Source organism: Calidris pugnax, unplaced genomic scaffold, assembly GCF_001431845.1.
Source record: "Calidris pugnax isolate Ruff unplaced genomic scaffold, ASM143184v1 scaffold352, whole genome shotgun sequence".
NCBI classification, from domain to species: domain Eukaryota; kingdom Metazoa; phylum Chordata; class Aves; order Charadriiformes; family Scolopacidae; genus Calidris; species Calidris pugnax.
Window position 1 is genome coordinate 53629 of NW_015091110.1, and position 12161 is coordinate 65789.

General features: G+C 44.2%; 1 long non-coding RNA gene across 1 annotated transcript in view; it reads right to left on the reverse strand.

The window, feature by feature from the left end:
* LOC106897457 overlaps positions 1-12161 on the reverse strand; it is a 19316-nt gene that overhangs the window by 475 nt on the left and 6680 nt on the right. Inside the window, exons 2-3 of the long non-coding RNA XR_001413775.1 lie at positions 1085-1180; positions 232-430 (exon numbers count right to left, since the gene is read on the reverse strand). This is a non-coding gene — a long non-coding RNA (uncharacterized LOC106897457). The remainder of the gene's footprint in view (positions 1-231; positions 431-1084; positions 1181-12161) is intronic.

Below are 12161 nucleotides of genomic sequence, written 5' to 3' on the forward strand. Positions count from 1 at the left end.
GGGAGATTTAGATGAGATATGAGGAAGAAATTCTTTGCTGTGAGGGTGGTGAGACACTGGAAGAGGTTGCCCAGAGAAGCTGTGGCTGCCCCATCCCTGGAGGGGTTCAAGGCCAGGTTGGATGGGGCCTTGAGCAACCTGGTCTGGTGGGAGGTGTCCCTGCCCAGGGCAGGGGGTTGGAACTGGATGATCTTTAAGGTCCCTTCCAACTCTAACCATTCTATGACTAACCTCTTCCCTCTTGCAGTCGGTGTCCTCCCTGCTGTGTTCCCCACAGGTTGCTGCCCTTGGTAAGTTTGGGTTGATCTTCTCTGCACCTCCCAGAGGACTCCCCTCCACCTTGTGTCAGGGTCAGGGAGAAAACCCTGCTGGTAGGGCTGTGGCTCTGAGAAGTTTGCACTTCTGCTGCACTCTTCAGCTTTCTCCTTCCCTGCAGCAGAAAGAAACCAACTCAGCACAGGAGGAAGTCGTTTGCTGCCGGGGCGGGCCACAAGGGAGCAGGGATGGAGATGAAATGCTTGTGGTGTGTTGCTGTGGCACGTTCTCCCTCTAAAAGAGCTGTTACTCGATAAAGATCCTGTTGTGCCCGGCTGTTTGTGCGGTGGGAGCGGTGTGTGAAGCAGGGGAGGAAGCGAGAAGCCCTGAATTGAGCTCCAAGTACATAATTCAGGCCACTCCACTGAAGAGTTTGACACCCCTGCCATAAATAACGGAGCGGTAGACTACAGTAAACAATGCTTTAGCCTTTCCAGTTAAAAACTTCCTTTGCACTGTAGTAAAATATTGACTTCAGGTGACCATATTACCGCAAAATATGATCTTTTTCTGACGCTAACCAAAGAAGCCTTTACATAGATCTGGCCAGTGAGAATGAGAATTTCCTTGGCATATAGGAAATCCAGCCACATTTGAGAGTGACGTGTCAACAATCTTTTGATAATTCAACCACAACGTCCTTGTTGCCTGCCCTTAGCTCTCTGCCATGAGACAAGTAGGTGCTGGTCTGCTGTCTCAGGAGACTGAGCATCATTTGCTGGAGCTGTGACAAGTCTCCTCTGGTAAACTCATGACAGTTAAAACTCACCAGGATTTAAAGTGTTGGCCTGCGTAGGTTTTTCGGTATTTAACTTTGATGGCTTCTTCTGCAGTCAATGCTTTTACCATTCTGCTCTAGCATCCACTACATGAAACAGAGAAGGAAAAAAACATGACCACCTTGTGTTATTTTAGCCAGAAAGCACAACAAAAGGCATCTATTTTCTGCAGTAGATCCCTTCCAGATCTCATGCCCACCCCCAAGTCTGTTCTGACGGGCCTGTAAGTTACTTTGCATCTATATTTTCTCATAAAAGGTGACAGCAGCACTGAAACTGGTTCAGGACAGTTAACAGTTTAGCTAAATCTCCCTGTGGCCTCCTGGAGCACCTGAGACTGTGACAGCTCTGTCTGTACAGAGGAAATAGCCACGGTCTCATGGAAGGGTGGTTTTTATTGCCCTGCTCTGTAAGGCCCAGCACATTCAGAGTACTGTGACATTAATGCTGTATATAGGTGGACACCTGGAGGTATGTCATACTTCACAACTTATAGAATCGTATAGAATCACAGAATTGCCCAGGTTGGAAGGGACCTTTCACACCATCTAGTCCAACCATCAACCCAACACTGACAAAAACCATCACTAAACCATATCTCTAAGCACCACGTCTACCCATCTTTTAAATACCACCAGGGATGGTGACTCCACCACTGCCCTGAGTAGCCTGTTCCATCTTCGGCCCCACAGATGGCCTGGACAAATACAGCTCATTAGTTGCCAAGGTCTATTCTGGTATGCAAATTCCTGTGCGCTCTGAGCAATGCCCTTCAGCCCAGGCTGGGAGACCTCTGATAGCATGGTCAGAAAGCCCAGACACAACCAGTCTGAGACACTGGTTTTTGAGACTGGTCAAGGAAAGGAGAAAGTTCTTAATTTCTAGTTAAATTGTGTTCACTGTGCTAATTGAACTGGTTTATCTTTCGGTTCTCCTGCTTGAGAATTTTTGTTTATTAAACTCCAGCATTCAGCATTGGCCCTCGAGACTAACACTTGCTGTAGTGGCAAATTTATTAGGGCTCCTTCAGGTATTGAATAGGCTGAGGGTTTTTTATTATATGCACACGGCTTCTTTACACCCCCACTGTACATGAGCCGATGTGTTAAATAAGATCCAAGGCCCATTAAATGAAGAAGCCCATCTCTGTGAAGAAGACTCCCCAGGAACCTAAACCCTGCCTGGTACCTCCCAGCTGGCTCACCCTTGCTCTGTCGTGCTGGCTGAAGCCACCAGGTTTTGGCAGATGCTTGAGAGCCGAGATGCTGATGTCCTTGGCACAGCAAAGGGATGGGAGCCTCCTTGAGAGTTGTTCGTTTTTATTATTATTTCTGTAGCAACGCAGAAGGAATTGGCTGCTGGCAGGGATGGAAGGCGTACGGGAGAAAAGAGCTGATCCTATGTCTCCTCTGAACCATCACTTGTGTTCAGAGCTAAAACTGCCTGGGATGGAGCCAGAGGCTCTCCAGGGGGAGGTTTCACAAGCACAGTCCAACGGGGGGTCAGAAAGGAACATTTCAAAATCCCACTCAGAAAGCCAAATACCTGAATTTGGTATTTGTGTGTGTGTGTTAGCAAAACCCCAGCTTCATCTCCTTTTGATGGGGCTTCCCTCCAAAGGTCTCAGGCACTTTTCTCTGCCAGCAAAGGCCAGAATTCACCACATGACATTTTATTATCCCTACCTCCACCACGAGGCTGTGGGACGGAGCTCACAACCTGGGTCCAAGCTGGAAGGAAAGGAAGGAGGACAGTTTCATACTTAGTGCTTTCTGATGGGTGAGCCCTTTGCACCATCCTGAGCCCTACATGACCCTTTTTTTCAGTGCAGACACACCAAAGGGAGGTATTTCCTGCTAAGTCATCCCCTTCTTTAGTCACTGAACCAGCCTCTGTATCTTGAGGTGCTTGCTGGGAACATCATGAGCCACCTGGGACCACTCAGTGCCTCTGACTGCCCCCCAAAAGGGTCACTAGATCTGGGCTGAAATCTTCTTTTGAGGTAGCATTGGCTGGATTCGATTCCTTTTGTTAAAATGCGATAGGTCTGATGCTCTGTGCAAATGTCAAGTGTCTAGAGAGCTGCTGAGGCTGGGAAGCAGCTTGTTTATGGGAAACTCTGGAAACCTTCCAATTTCTACCCGGTTCAGATCAAATCAAACTTTTTAAACAACAATCCAGCGAGTTAAGAGCTTTGCCTTTGCACCAGCTCTATGAATCAGATACATATTAAAATTACTTTAGCGAATCTGGCGCTTCTCTCTGCTCTGCAACACAGTGCTTGCCAGACAACGTGAAAGGCATGAATAAATGAGAATCGTTGTTATTAATTAGATTTTAGAATTACATTTATGAGTCGGGAAAGGAGGAGCCAAGGTACTGGAGGAACCTTGTTCCTGGATTTAGGATTTGCCGGAATAAAAAGCACCAAGTGGGATCTGTGTGGTTTTATCTCTGCTCCCTGAGCATCACAGGCTCTCTCCTGCTCAGCCCCATCAGGCGTACGTGACCATGGCTGGCCATGCTGTTGCAGCAAAAGCCCATAGTACAGGTGCACTCACAGGTAAAAAACCTTTGTTTTACCATTTGGGTCAGATTTATTTACAGTGTGGGTCTTACTGCCCTGGCACCAAGCTCAGTTTTCCTGCCAAAGGTGTGTCCCCTGAAGGAGCACTTCAAGGGTGGTGTGACTATACCATTGCTCTTACATCCCTGCCACTCTCACTGTGGGAATGTGGCCGGAAGCTTTCCAAGGACCAGGCTGTTGTTTGTGGTTTTCAGCTGAGAAACGTAAAAATTGACAAGTGTAAACCATGTAGGTAGCGTCTGACTGAGCACAATCAGAAAACCACTCCTAGAATCAGAGAATCATAAAATCGTAGAATTGTCTAAGTTGGAAGGAACCTTTAAGATCATCTAGTCCAACCATCAAATGTCTCCTCTGAACCATCACTTGTGTTCAGAGCTAAAACTGCCTGGGATGGAGCCAGAGGCTCTCCAGGGGGAGGTTTCACAAGCACAGTCCAACGGGGGGTCAGAAAGGAACATTTCAAAATCCCACTCAGAAAGCCAAATACCTGAATTTGGTATTTGTGTGTGTGTGTTAGCAAAACCCCAGCTTCATCTCCTTTTGATGGGGCTTCCCTCCAAAGGTCTCAGGCACTTTTCTCTGCCAGCAAAGGCCAGAATTCACCACATGACATTTTATTATCCCTACCTCCACCACGAGGCTGTGGGACTGTGTGTGTTAGCAAAACCCCAGCTGCATCTCTTTTTGATGGGGCTTCCCTCCATAGGTCTCAGGCACTTTCCTCTGTGAGAATTCACCACATGACATTTTTTTATCCCTACCTCCACCACGAGGCTGTGGGACGGAGCTCACAACCTGGGTCCAAGCTGGAAGGAAAGGAAGGAGGACAGTTTCATACTTAGTGCTTTCTGATGGGTGAGCCCTTTGCACCATCCTGAGCCCTACATGACCCTTTTTTTCAGTGCAGACACACCAAAGGGAGGTATTTCCTGCTAAGTCATCCCCTTCTTTAGTCACTGAACCAGCCTCTGTATCTTGAGGTGCTTGCTGGGAACATCATGAGCCACCTGGGACCACTCAGTGCCTCTGACTGCCCCCCAAAAGGGTCACTAGATCTGGGCTGAAATCTTCTTTTGAGGTAGCATTGGCTGGATTCGATTCCTTTTGTTAAAATGCGATAGGTCTGATGCTCTGTGCAAATGTCAAGCGTCTAGAGAGCTGCTGAGGCTGGGAAGCAGCTTGTTTATGGGAAACTCTGGAAACCTTCCAATTTCTACCCGGTTCAGATCAAATCAAACTTTTTAAACAACAATCCAGCGAGTTAAGAGCTTTGCCTTTGCACCAGCTCTATGAATCAGATACATATTAAAATTACTTTAGCGAATCTGGCGCTTCTCTCTGCTCTGCAACACAGTGCTTGCCAGACAACGTGAAAGGCATGAATAAATGAGAATCGTTGTTATTAATTAGATTTTAGAATTACATTTATGAGTCGGGAAAGGAGGAGCCAAGGTACTGGAGGAACCTTGTTCCTGGATTTAGGATTTGCCGGAATAAAAAGCACCAAGTGGGATCTGTGTGGTTTTATCTCTGCTCCCTGAGCATCACAGGCTCTCTCCTGCTCAGCCCCATCAGGCGTACGTGACCATGGCTGGCCATGCTGTTGCAGCAAAAGCCCATAGTACAGGTGCACTCACAGGTAAAAAACCTTTGTTTTACCATTTGGGTCAGATTTATTTACAGAAAAAAAACCCCTCCCTTTATCTCACCTGAAATGCTTCATTTTGGTGGTAACTTTGACAAGCCCTGACTTTTCAAAGCACACGTGACCATGGCTGGCCATGCTGTTGCAGCAAAAGCCCATAGTACAGGTGCACTCACAGGTAAAAAACCTTTGTTTTACCATTTGGGTCAGATTTATTTACAGTGTGGGTCTTACTGCCCTGGCACCAAGCTCAGTTTTCCTGCCAAAGGTGTGTCCCCTGAAGGAGCACTTCAAGGGTGGTGTGACTATACCATTGCTCTTACATCCCTGCCACTCTCACTGTGGGAATGTGGCCGGAAGCTTTCCAAGGACCAGGCTGTTGTTTGTGGTTTTCAGCTGAGAAACGTAAAAATTGACAAGTGTAAACCATGTAGGTAGCGTCTGACTGAGCACAATCAGAAAACCACTCCTAGAATCAGAGAATCATAAAATCGTAGAATTGTCTAAGTTGGAAGGAACCTTTAAGATCATCTAGTCCAACCATCAACCTAACTGAGAAAAACCACCACTAAACCATGTCATTAAGCACTATGTCAACCTGTCTTTGAAATACCTCCAGGGATGGTGACTCCACCCCTTCCCTGGGCAGCCCATTCCAAGGCTTAAGAACCCTTTCTGTATAAACATTTTTCCTAATATTCAATCTGAACCTCCCCTGGTGCAGCTTGAGGCTGTTTCCTCTTGTCCTATCACCCGTGACTTGGGAGAAGAGACCGACCCCCACTTCTCTACACCCACTTTTCAGGGAGTTGTAATCCAGGGATGGGATACTACACACCATTAAACATTTCTTGGATGCCCAGAAGGATAGAAACCTACACCCAGGTTCCTCTGCCACTTGAAAACAGTTATTTACATCCCTCCTCAGCATTAATAACAGGACCATCAGCACGGAGCAGGTCTCAAGGCATGTTTACCCAGAGACAGGGATAATCCAGCACAAGAGGAAGCTCCACCGTGGCTCATCAGAGGCAGCCAGTGCTGGGAGCGATTCTCTGTGACTGGACCAGCAACTGGTTTTCCCTCACCATTTTGGTGATGGTGACATCTCCTCATTCCAAACTGGACAAAATAAAAAACCCAAACACCTAAAAATCAAACACTGAAAATAAAAAAGCCAAAATGATGTTGAGCCCAACAAACTGCAAAGTGATAAACCAACTTGGACTATGGGAAACATTTGGAGATATTTGAAAGCTTTTGCTTTAGTTTCAGCTTCTTAATACACATTTTTTAATGAATGATTTCTTTAAAAATTTGTTTCATTCCAAAAGAAAAGGTCTAGGACTGTTTACTTACACATACATGTAAGCAAACGAGGACTTCATAATAATTTTTCAGCAATTTTCTCAGCTCAGAAGACAGTGGTTGAAAAAAAAAAACCCTCCCCTTATCTCACCTGAAATGCTTCATTTTGGTAGTGACTTTGACAAGCCCTGACTTTTCAAAGCACATCTCCAGCTTTGAATATTTTTTCAGCTTTTGATGGAGTTCAAATTCTTTCCATTGCTAGAAGGAGCTCAAAGGTTGTCCCTGCTTCTCAGAGGTTTCTCCCTTCTCCTTCTTTCGAAGTACCCCAGGTCTCCATTTATTTGATACAGACTTTGACATGGGAAAGTGCTTGTCTTTTAGCACTGCAACCTGCTTCCCCAAAGCCTTGAGTTATATCTGCTTTAATAAAAGCACAGAGCTTTAGGCAACTGGGACATGAATGATTTCTCTTCTGCGCTATTGAAATGCTGCTTTCTAAGTACATTCAACAGCCTATTAGAAACAAGTCTCTAATTGGCCATAGAGAACCGAAGACCTGACTGCCTAATGTAAAAAATCAACATCACGAAATCTTTGAGAATATCAAAAAGAAGCAAGGGAAGACCACAGGCCATTTCCAGCCATTCCCTACCCATTTAAACCCTGTAATTACAATATTATCTTTAATATCAGGGGACAGTGGAGAATGTAAGATCATCATAAGACCAGAATAATCATCCTGAAGACAGAATAAATTAATCATTGACCTCTGTTGTTATAACGTTATAATAGCATTTCACAAAAAAACCCCAAACAACCCCACATTGAAGTTCAATTTACTCCAGTGTTCCATGTTCTTTCTGTCTCCTATAAGGCTCTGAAGCAGAGCTTCTTTAATAAAAATGACTGATGAACACCAGTTGCTTCAAATTACCCATTTGTATGTACCACTAGAGCCCGTGTAACCCACCATGTACGGTATCACCAGCTTGGAGGGAGACAGAGGATGAAAGCTGGAATTCTCTACTCAGAAAGGAAACAGGGTATATCCCCCAAATAGAGATATGCAAATCTGTCTATGTATTTCTGGCAAAAACATAACTAGTCAATAACTTTTCTATTTAAGCTCTGTTCTATTCAAGCCAGAGTAACATTTTGCTGTCAGCAAGGACTGCTTGGCTACTCAGGGATCAAAGCAGAGCAATTGCCAGTCTGGACAAGGACTGAGCCAAAACCACTGTTGAGAAGAGTCTCCGCTGTGTTTCATAACAGGATGGACAGCAAGAGAAACTGAGGAGAAATGTAAAACCACCACTGACACGACTTTAGAGACTACATACAGTCTGCAGGACTGGTTAGTAACAGAAAAGACAAGTTACATACCTGGTGATGTCCCACCTGATGGATGGAGCACAGGGAATGTGAAAGCCCTGATGTCCTCTGGGTGGTTGCAAGAAGGTGATCCTCTTCCAGTGCTGCTGGACTGGGTGCTGGCACCACATCTCCAGGGTCCTCTGGCCAAATCGCTGCCCTCACACTGCATGGAGGGGTGGGAACGGTCACAGGAGTCCTGGGCCAAAGGTGTTTCTGCCCAACCTTCTGCTCCCTCTCTTTAGGAGGAGGAGGAACAGGGATGAAGCCCTGCATCCAGTTATCTCCTACGTCTTTTAATTGTGTATCACCTACACGCACACACAAACACACACTTCCATGTTGTCAACTTTTTCTGCTGGCACAACTGGAAATAAAATTACAGTGAGACATAATCACAATGAAAAAGCTGGCTAGAAGTCATTCCAGTATTGTAAAACAAGTCCCATTTATTTTGTTTATTAATTAATAAATAATTACTTATTTCCAAATAAAGTTGCATCAATGGAACATGCAGATGACACACATTTTCTTGGACAGATGGCTTAGGAAGGCACTGAACACCCAATGAGGAGTTGATAAAAATCCACACATTTCAATTAAACCGAACTCTCTAAAAGAAATCCATCATTTTTCATGAGGAAAGGTGAGCTCCTGGGACAGTGCCACTGTTGTGGGATGGCCGTGTCTGCTGTGTGACAACTAGACTGGAAGGTGTGGTTGCCCCAAAAGGAGAAGGAGGCTCAAAGGGAGGCCATTCTGGCCTCAGAGCCAAAGACTAAGGAAAGCAGGTTTGGCCTCAGTCATGTCTGCCGTGGAAGAATGAGTCTCAGGGCACCCAGAAATGCAACATGCCAAAAAAATGGCCACACACAGGAGAAGGGAGCAGTGAAGGCAATGTCTCTCTGTCCCCTTCAGCCTGCGGTGCTTCTGAGCGTGCAAAGAGCCCACTGTGTCCTTTAGTCCCAACCACCAGCTGCTGGCAAGGCAGAATTCAGCTAAGTTTGCCTCAACATCTCTTTAAGCTATGATTTAATGTCACTGTCATTTGCATCATGAAACAGTCCTTTTCCTACAACTGCTTTCACCACTATTGCACATTCCCCTCCCTCCCCCCCCAAAAAAAAGAATTAATTTCACAGCTGTATTCACATTTTGCCTGGTAACGAACCAAACCTCCTCCATCCTAGTTTCCCACAGCAGCAACAGGAAAAAAACAACCCAACAAACACAAAGAGAAAAGGGCAAGGAAAGAAAAACATTTGTTATTTGAAAAGGTATTATTTGGCTTCCTTTTAATGCACAAACATTTTGTGTTCATCATCACAGGCATTATCGCTGTCTTATACTGACATGCATATGGCTTTTTTAATAGGTGTATTATATATATATTTAAAAAAATAATGGGTTTAAAAATATATATAGAGTGGTTTATGTGCCTGTTTATACATACACACACTTCCACGGTCTAGCAAGAAGTTGGCCAACAGTGTGGTCTCCACCAGAGACAGGTTTGCTGATGGGTTTATACTCAAATTGTGACAATACCAGGCTGGGACCTGGAGCAACGCTCATATAACACTGGAGGAAAAAGGAACTGGCTCCTTTTCATGTGCCCACGGTTCATTTCACAAGGGAGTGAAAAACACACCCGGCTTTCCTTGCACACATAGAAGTAGCGCATTGGAGGATCCCATTCTCCACAGCAAGAGTTTAAGGCAGCCCATGACAAAAAGGGTGCAGAATTATGCACATCTACAAAATAAACGACAGTTATGCAAGAAAAGGGGACTTTTTTTTAATGCAGTTGTATATATTTCTCACAAAATTACCCATTTCTTTTATATCTGTGCACAGATAACTTTGTATCCACAGGTTCCCTTTGCAAAGCAAACTTTTGCCCCATCCTCCGAGAGCCTGGTTACTTCTTGACTTGTTAAGGGCATTTAAATTTATAATGTCAAGCCAAAAAATTGGCTTGTGCACTCTGCTAGGCTTTCAGATTACAAAGGTTCAGTCTCAATGTACCATGGAAAACCTTAATAGATCTATTTATCTATATTTTAACATGTAGATGACATTCTGTTCTAATCTGGATACGCATTATGCTGTATACAGTGACAGCAACAGAAGTGCAACATGAATTTAGCAAAATATTTGTGATCAAAAAAAGGGAAAAATATTAATAAAAGGAGCCATTTCGCTTAATTTAACATCTTGAAAATTGACCCTTGCTTCTGAAACACTTCTGATTTTCAAATTCTTTTTTATTTCTTTCAAAATGAGCCCTTTCCTGGGGGACACTGCACTCTGCATTCCGAGTCAAAGTTGGTTTAAAAAAAATCTACTGTTTGCAGAATAGGACCACAGGATAATTTAGGATTCAAGAGATCTCAGGAGGTCTCTGGATGACCCTCTTGCTCAAGGAGGATTTGCTCAGAGGTCAGCCCAGGCTGTTCAGGGCTTTATCCAAGTCAGATATTGAAAATCTTCAAGGGTGGAGACTGACTGATAAATGTTTATTCAAAGAGGGGCATTTGGCTGAATGTGCTCAGAACCCAACCCAAACCAGCAGAAGCTTCTCCATTTCCACCCCACACCTCTGCCAAATCACAGAGGGGCAAATCTGACACAACTCCGTGTAACAAGTGAAACTAACCTTAGAAAATCATCAAGGGCCAAATCCAAAACCCCCCGAAATCAATCAAGAGATGCACTTGGCGTTGATCTAGCCCCTCTAAAAGAAATATTTTAGCAATTAGCTCCGACAAAATGAAAGGTGGGATGGGATCAGCAGAGGTTCTGAGCACAGGGCTCTTGTCAGGGATGGAGGAAGGCTGGGAGCTGAGTTCACATCAGGGAAGGAGCCAAACCACCAAGAGTTGGTCTGAAAGCAGCCATAGTCCTGGGAAATTAAGAACCTCCTGAAAAAAACCTCAGTTATAAATATTAAAACTGGAAGAGTGGCGCAGTGCCCATGTGCCATCTCCATGTTGCAATTATTAGCCAAAGGCTTGGTTCTTCCCTTTCTTTTTGGGAAGAGCCACTTCACTGGAAACAACCCTGTAAAAATAGCCTGAGATGAGAATCAGGCCAAATTCTTCATTTGAGCTCCTGCACTTCAGTTCAAATTGGGGAAAACAGTCTGAAAATGAGACAGAGGAAAAGGAAACCAATATCCAAATATAGATATTTATAAGCAGGCATATTACATTCAATTTTTCCATCTTTTCACCAAGGTTCTCTCATTATCTATGACAATTAAAAAAAAAAGCTTATGCAAGGATGAGTGATATTTTGATACAGATATGTCAAAGAAAAGTGACAATCCAAAGAAGCACTTTTTAAAGAAATTAATACTTTGGATATTTTGTATCTCTTTTAAAATCACAGAATTCACAAGACCAAAATTAGTCACAATGTTTTTCAAGTTTTAAAAGTTAGTGCTGCATTTCAGTGGGAGCCTGAAAACCAAACAAAACATAAAGCACCTCAATTGTAATAAGCAAAGGTCTTCTCATCCTAATAGAAAATGAAATGATGTTATGGGATTTCATTTAACCTTGCTCCTTACCAAAATATTTCAGTACCGAGTACCAAGATAAGTTGAAGTTGTAAGCTGCATTATAAATAACCCCTGACTCTAAGGGCACTTACTTGGAGATTATCAAGAAATACAAGATTCCAGCAGCATGTTAGTGGACACTGCAAAAGGATATGAGAAGTCTAGAGCAGCTGTAACTGTGTTCTGGAGGTTTAAAGGTTATTTTTTGACACAGCTGTTGTATTGTGCATATACAATCTTTTTGTCAATCACATCTGGGCAATCAATGAGTGCAAAAAAGAAAAAGAATCTTGGGTTTATGGCACATGTGTAGCCATGGGCTTTCTACCTGTCAGTACAGTTCAAAGGCAGTGAGTGAGGAAAGTCTGGCAGATGCGGCCTCTGTCCTGGGTGTCACAAGGTGGACAGGATGGTCTTACATGTTTTACTTTGTGTCATATATCACACAACTCATCTGGGCAAAGGGACACTTGCTTTGGCGACCCCAGCCATCGCAAGGGCAAAGCAGCAGCAGCAGCAAGCAGTGGCTTCATCCTGTCGCCTTTATTCCTTCAGCTGGCATCTCCCCTTCAGCTCACTCATAAT